The following is an 8080-nucleotide window of genomic DNA, read 5'->3' as shown; positions in this document are numbered from 1 at the left end:
TTGTTGCTTAAGTTTTTTAAGCTCCTCTGTATACCATGGGGCTGAAGGGGAACTTCTATTTCTAGACATCCTTTTTATTGGGACTAATTTATTGGCGGCCTGGTCCAACCATGCTTGATATTGTTCAGTAGCGATTTCTGGGTTATTAGACAGAGTAGGCTTTGAGTTATCTAACACTTCCTTAAAACTGGGAATGTTAATGTCTCTCCACACTTTGAACGATTCTTGTTTAGGGGCTGGTGTTATCGCGATAGCTGTTTTGTTAATTTGTATCGTGGCCAATACCAGATGATGATCGGTCCAAGTCATTGGCAGGACATCAGTCACTAGCAGATTCTCAAGATTGGTAAATATTCCATCTAGTGTGTGTCCTGCGTTATGAGTGGGTCCCCTCACCAATTGAGATAGACCGAAAACCTCCATTTCTGACTGCAAGGAGATAGTGTCTTTGTCTTCACTACAGTCCAGATGGAAATTAAAATCTCCTAGCAGTGTTATAGATTTATCAGTAACAGAGGTTTCCAGAAAGGCGGCGATTTCTTCAAGGAATCCCGAACGGATTTCTGGTCTTCTATATAATAGTATGCCTCTAAAGTTGTAGGAGGGGGATAGGTATATATCAAATTGAAAAGCCTCACATGTAGTGGAAGGAATTGCTGTGGTACGAATTTTTAATGTATCACGAGCAATTATGGCGATCCCACCTCCTCTCTTACCAATTCTGTCCAACCTATAAGATTTAAATCCTTTAGAGATGGCTATCGCGAGATCTGGTTCTGATGCTTTATCCAACCAGGTCTCCGTCAGGAACATTATATCAATGTTCCTGTCTATGAGTACATCGGCCGTTTCTTGCCTATTTTTAGCCAGCGAGCGTACATTGATAAGGGCTATAATAAACTTTTGCGTTGTCTGTTTAGGATTGTCCCATCCGACCGTTTTATTTAGCAGGGGGATGGACGTCTGCATGCAATGTAGTGCGGTTATAGACGATATACAGTCAGGGTTCTTCCTGCTACATCTTTCCATAGTTTGTGGACAGAGGTCAGTTAACATGGAGTGAGAGTATTGGAGGCGCGCATTTGCAGTGGAGCCAGGGGGGGGGGGGCCCTAGGCCCGTGTCCGGCGCGGACGGGGGCAGACGGGCTTGCCTTTGGCGCGCCGCCGGCGCGCCCGCTGCGCCCGCCCGCTGCGCGGACGGAATGGCCTCGACATTTTATACTCTATAGAGGAGGGTGGGAGGCGTCCTGCCACTGGACCGCCAACCCTTCCTCCCTCCAAGATGGCGCCTTTCCCTGCGTTGTAGCCCCTAATCGGCCACGCCGGGAGGAGAAAGGTGAGAAGAGTGTGTCTCGGTGCAACGTAGTCTTGCACCCGAGAGCGCGGTAATACAGTGCAAATATAAAAGCGTCACTAATAAAATATTTACAATTTTAAAAATTGGCGCTTCTGTCACCATAAAATTGCCGCTTCTGTCACCATAAAGAAAAGAAGTAGAACCCCCGGCTTTCCGCCTCAGGAGAGAGTAAAACTAGTACACAGAGTTAAGATCAGCCCTGTTTAAATATCCTGGAGGGCGGGAGGCGTCCTGCCACTGGACCGCCAACCCTTCCTCCCTCCAAGATGGCGCCTTTCCCCGCGTTGTAGCCCCTAATCGGCCACGCCGGGAGGAGAAAGGTAAGAAGAGTGTGTCTCGGTGCAACGTAGTCTTGCAGCCGAGAGCGCGGTAATACAGTGCAAATATAAAAGCGTCACTAATAAAATATTTACAATTTTAAAAATTGCCGCTTCTGTCACCATAAAATTGCCGCTTCTGTCACCATAAAGAAAAGAAGTAGAACCCCCGGCTTTCTGCCTCAGGGGAGAGTAAAACTAGTACACAGAGTTAAGATCAGCCCTGTTTAAATATCCTGGAGGGCGGGAGGCGTCCTGCCACTGGACCGCCAACCCTTCCTCCCTCCAAGATGGCGCCTTTCCCCGCGTTGTAGCCCCTAATCGGCCACGCCGGGAGGAGAAAGGTGAGAAGAGTGTGTCTCGGTGCAACGTAGTCTTGCACCCGAGAGCGCGGTAATACAGTGCAAATATAAAAGCGTCACTAATAAAATATTTAAAATTTTAAAAATTGGCGCTTCTGTCACCATAAAATTGCCCCTTCTGTCACCATAAAGAAAAGAAGTAGAACCCCCGGCTTTCCGCCTCAGGGGAGAGTAAAACTAGTACCTTGGTCATTCTCTGTCAGGTAATAGAGTTATGTGTAAAGAATCCCTGGTTGACACTATTATCAAAGCTTCATCACCTAACAATAAAGAAAAGCTGGTGTCTTTTGCAGGTCTTTGGGAATACTCCAGCAAGTTTATACCTAATTTTGCTACTAAGATGGAACCCCTCAGGGAATTGACGAGGAAAACGTTTGATTGGTGCTGGTTTGAAAGACAAGAGTCTGCTTTCCAACTGATAAAGGGGGAGATTGTGGAGGCTCCTACTCTTAAATAATTTTGCCTTAACAAATTGTGTGTGATTACAATTGATGTGAGTTTATATAGCTTGGGTGCTGTCTTGAGTCAAACGTGTGCTTAGCGGAGTGGTGTGTAGCGTTTGCTTCCAGAATTCTCTCTGAAACTGAAAGGAGTTATGCCGTTATTGAGAGAGAACATTTACCGTGCATTTGGGCTATTCAGCATTTCAGAAATTATATGTGGGGCAGCAGGTTCTTACTTAAAACTGATCATAAACCTCTTGTTGGGATTTTGTCCCCAGGTGGTGGGTGGGATTCCACTGCACCTATTGCTTGCCTTACTTCTAGATTTCAGGAATATAATTTTGAGGTTGAGTTTGTTCCTGGTAAGAGTAATGTCACAGCGGATTACTTATCAAGGTTGCCTTGCTCTGATGATACCAGTCTTCACGCTGATCACTATTTGGATATGGCTGCTTCTCTTAAGGAATGTGTTTCTACAGAATTTTCTGGTGCTTCTGAAGTTGAATGGAGAAAGGAAATGGATAATGATCTCATATGCCTCCCCATTTTGAATTATTTAAGGTCCGTTTGGCCAAAACCTAAAAGTGTGTCACCTGAGTTGAGTCCTTTCTGTCAAGTTGCTGAAGAAATTGTGGAAGAGGGTGGCTTACTCTTTAAGAGTGGCAAGATTATCCCCCCGTTGTTTTACTGAATACATTTTTACAGCTTGCCCATGAGGTACATTTTGGAATGTCTTCCATGAAGCTTCTTATTAGAGCCAATTTTTGTGGCCTGGTCTTGACAAGATGGTGGATAGAACTGTCAGGTACTGTTCGTTCTGTATTATAATGGTGACAAGATGCTCAGAGTTTTTTCTGCTCCTCCCAAACCTGTGACTTGGCCCGAATCACCTAAGCAAAAAGTTGCTTTTGATATTTCAGGTCCTTTCAAATGTTTACCTTCTGATTCTCTCTTTGCTCTAGTTATGGTGGATTAGCATCCAAAGTGGCCTGAGGTCAAGTTTGTTGCTAGTGCTACTTCTCTGGTTGTCATTTCTTTCATTTTGTCAGGGAAGGTTGTTCAGAAGTCCTAGTTTCTGACAACGGAGTTCAACTTGTCTCTCAAGAAATGGAGGAGTTTTTTTACCAAATGTGGGATCAGACACATCACCACTTCCCTGTATGAACCTAGGGAAAATTGTCAGGTGGAAAGATTCAATCATGTTCTTAAAGATAGTATTGAGTCTGTGGGTGTGTCTCATGAGCCTTGGAGAGATGTTTTGAAGAAGATATTATGGATGTACCGTATTACTCCCCATTCTGTTGCAGGTCGTAGTCTTTTTAGGTTTCTTCAGGGGAGAGATCCTGTCTCTGATAATTGCCCTTGGTGGATTAAGAAATCCTGTAAGTAGATGGATGATATTGATTTGGATGTCATTGCTGGTAAGGTAAGGAGGAAGCAAGATAAAATGAAGGAAGCTTTTCATGAGAAATGGAAGGTTAGAGTTCCTGATTTTGTTGTTGGAGATTTTGTCAGGACCAAGAAACCTGCTTTTTTTAGCCAAAGGTCGTTCCAGATTTGCTCCTCCTGTTAAACTTGTGAAGGTGTATAAAAACAGTGTGGTTACTCAGGATGGTAAGTTCTGGAATGTAAGAAGGGTTGTCGAATGCAGGTCTTGTGAAGACTTCAAGTTCACCAGTTTTAAAACTTCTTTGGGAAATCGTCCTGTTCCTGATGAAGGGTTGTCTGTTTCTTCAATGGTTAAATTAACAATAGAAACATTTCTGTGCCAAAGAGGTACAGTACCTAATGTTATCATTTTCTTCTGTTATTTTTTTATTTTTGTTTTCTTGTTTTGGTTTATTTTACTTTGTTGTAGTTTCCATTTGTGTATGGGGTGAGATGTTTTACATTCTGATTTCATCAGTGTACTGCTTTCATATGTTCTACATGGAATGTACAGAGTGTGCCTGCGCTCTCTGCTGTTCCATGTTCTATGTTTTGTTTGTAACAGTCATCTACTACCGGCTGAGCTGTTCAGACGTATCGTGCTGCTACTAAATAAATTCCTTAAAACCACTTACCTGCTGATCCTCCTTGTCCTTACATGACCCCCCATCCGTAGGAGAAAATTCCAGTGGTGATCTAATATTTTGGTGGGTGGCAATTCAGACAGGAAGGAGAAAGAGATGACCTCTGCAATTCTGACCTATAGTGTTCTTCCCGCCAAACCTTAAATCAGGTCCTGAGCTACTCCTGAATCTAGTCACATTGGGAAGTGCCAGGCTGTACTGAGGATATAATATATTGATACAATGGAACCTGGTATGAACATCTCTTTCCCTGTAAAGAAGAGACTCACCTTCAAAGTCCTTTACACATCAACAAGGCCTATCCAACAGCTGCATCTGTGATTCGGACGAGCATGGCCATGACAGTCGGGATGTACCTTTGCAAGTACCATCTTTGACGCGAAGAGAGCCTGTGATAAGATAAATCAATCCAGAGTGCAGGCAGGATCCGTGGCACAGGCAGCGTGCTCACCTGGCAGACTAGTGAGCACCAGCAGTTGGAGCGCAGGGGTCATATGGGTAGCTGGTAGCATTAATCATGGTAAGAGCTGTAAGATTATACCTGGGTTTTGGGGTTTATCTCATTCCTGGTGCATGTCCTGTCCTCTGCTGTCACACCTCACCACCCCCTCAATGGGCCTTTTCAGTCTGTGCTGCTGGGTTTAAAAGCTAGACGTCCATGTTTTCAGGGCACATGGTAAGTAACTCCTCACTCCCGAGTCTCCAGCCTGACATGTGACTGGCAGACAAGTGACTGACGATTCTCACCTCCTGAGTCACCAGCCTGACATGTAACTGCCTGACACGTGAACGATGACTCCTTACTCCTGATTCACCAACTTTTGAGTAACTTTCCTACATTTGGCTGTAAAGTTACTCAAAAGTGTATACATGTATGTCTCTACCCCCTCAAATGGGGTGGAGCCAAATTTAGTAGAGTAAGTTACACATACCAGAAAGGAGCAGTAGTAGGTCCAGCTTTCTATATAAACAGAATGGAATCCACTAAAGGAGTGGTAGTGATCCCTAAAGTGATGGGGAGCACACAGTTTTGTTTAAATGCCCCTCACACACCAACAGGCCCCTTGGTGTCATGCTTCATCATCGGGGCCTTCGCAAACCTCTACGGGATGCGGCGTGCTACAACTCACGGATACGCAGGAGCACTTAGTAGTGAACTATGTGTAGGTGTGTGGAGGGAGGGTGTGAGTAAAGGGGTGAGGTAGAAAAGGGTGAAAGGTTAAAAAATACCAACCTCGTAGGAAAAATTATTTATTATGCCCTCGGCTGGTACTATTAAAAAGTGCAAAAATTAGGTTGACCAATATACGAATTACGGTATATCAACCTTTGATTAGCGTCTGACGCGAAGGCCCCGATGATGAAGCATGACACCAAGGGGTCTGTTGGTGTGTGAGGGGCATTTAAACAACACTGTGTGCTCCCCATCACTTTAGGGATCACTACCACTCCTTTAGTGGATTCCATTCTGTTTATACGTATATCATGGGAGACTGAATCCACTAGTATTTCTCTCTTTCCCTCCTTTTGTTATGTTCAGCTTTCTATATAGCCAGCCACTGATACTGCATCCTCCGGAAGATATATCATGCCCTAGCGTTCGCAGCCAACCCCGCCTCGTCAAAGTCCAACTTCCACAACTGTATGAGGATCATCTCAGCATGGATGAGGGACAACTGCCTTAAGCTAAACATGGACAAGATGGAATTCCACCTGGCAGCTATCAGAACTCGGACCCGTCTCACACCAAAGAACCATACCCAAAATCTCTGCATCATCCTTGACAGTGAACTATCCATGAAATTCCAAGTCAACACCATCTCCCCTCAGCCTGCTTCCACATGCACGCATGCTCTGCAAGATCTTGAAGTGGCTCTCCATCAATTACAGTAAATTGGTACTGTAGGCTCCCATCACCAGCGAACTGGACTATGGCAATGTACTCTATGCAGGCACCACCACCAGACTCATGCAAAGACTACAGTCGATCCAGAATGCAGCAGTTAGACTAATCCTCAAGCTACCCAAGAGATTCCACATCACCTGAAGGACCTTCACTGGCTCCCTGTTCAGAAGAGATGCCACTTCAAGCTCCTGTCTCACGCCTACAAAGCCCTCCATGACCAATGACCTGCCTACATGAACCACCATCTACACTTCCACCAGACACACAGGAACCTCTGCTCAGCACACCTCACCCTCGCTGAGATACCACGCATATGCCGTAGGTGCCCCGGAGGACGCTCCTTCTCCCACCGAGCCGCCAAAGACTGGAACACCCTACCCCCCCCCCCCTCCTCAATGCACCATCGCTGACCGAATTAAAGAAGAAGGCTCAAGGCCTCGCTTTTCAACTAAGACCAGAAGCTAGCGCCTTGATATCCTCCTGGGTGACAAGTAGCGCTTTAGAGATACAACTTGATTGATTGATGTGCATTTGTAAAGCACACTGTCACCTGCGGGGTATCCTGACGTTGAGTAGTTGTTTGTGTCTAGCCCTGCCTATTGTAGGTTGGTTTATTTAAAGGCCAGGGCTTCAGCTTCTTGTGGAATTCTAGAAGACAGGATTACTTTTTAATGTGGCGAGGGAGGCTGTTCCACGCTTTAGGAGGGCTGTGAGAGAGCACCCATCTCCTGATCTTGGAGATATCTTCGGATATTCCCCATCTGAGATCACTTTGTCGTGTGTTCTCTGTGGAGCACATTGTTGTTTATCCTAACTGTGCACATTGTATGCCACTTTTGCTTTGCACATGTCGCAAAATATCACCCTTGTTTTGTGCCACATTGTTATTTTACAAATAGGCTGCACAAATTTTTGTATTTGCTCTTTTTTTGCCGGGATTCAGTTGGAAACATCTCATGCAAGGTCAAACAACACTGTTCCCTTGTAAATCTCTGTGGTTGGACACTAGTACCCAGACATATTAGAGAAATACTGCTGCAGGTTTTGAACACGCAATTTTTATCATATAACCCAGGTGTTTTTTCTTTGAAAACATACAAAGTGAAGACATTCTTGCAAAGCAAAGGCCCAGGGACGAGAGGGCAGCTCTAGCTGAGATGTAGAACAGCTGCCTATTTCTGCCAGGTAGGGGTTCACCACTAATCCCAGAGATCTATAACATAACACTGATTCCCATGGTGATGGTAGGCTTAGGCAAATTCCTCAGCTAGCATGACAGAGCTTTTTATTGTGTATGGTTTTCTAATTATGCTGTTCACATTATTGACCTGCATATGATTTCTGATAGCAGCACAGTTGCTTCATAATGCAAATGCAGAATAGTTTCAATACATATGATAAGCTTTCTTCGTGTCTCTTTTCCATTTATTGTGGACATGTGTGGCTCAATGGTTAGAGCGGCAGACCCTGATGCAGAGGTCTGGCCCGGGACCAGGGTTCAATTCCCGCCTCGGTGCCTATTCTAATCATGGGTCCCACTCTGCAACTCTGGGCAATAGCTTGCTTAATTGCCCCACCAGCGCCAGGAAGGGTTCCACAGCGGTATGCGTACAGCGCCAAGAC

Source organism: Lissotriton helveticus, chromosome 3_2, assembly GCF_964261635.1.
Source record: "Lissotriton helveticus chromosome 3_2, aLisHel1.1, whole genome shotgun sequence".
Classification (NCBI taxonomy): Eukaryota; Metazoa; Chordata; class Amphibia; order Caudata; family Salamandridae; genus Lissotriton; species Lissotriton helveticus.
The sequence above is the reverse complement of the archived record's forward strand: the minus strand, read 5'-3'. Positions refer to the sequence as shown.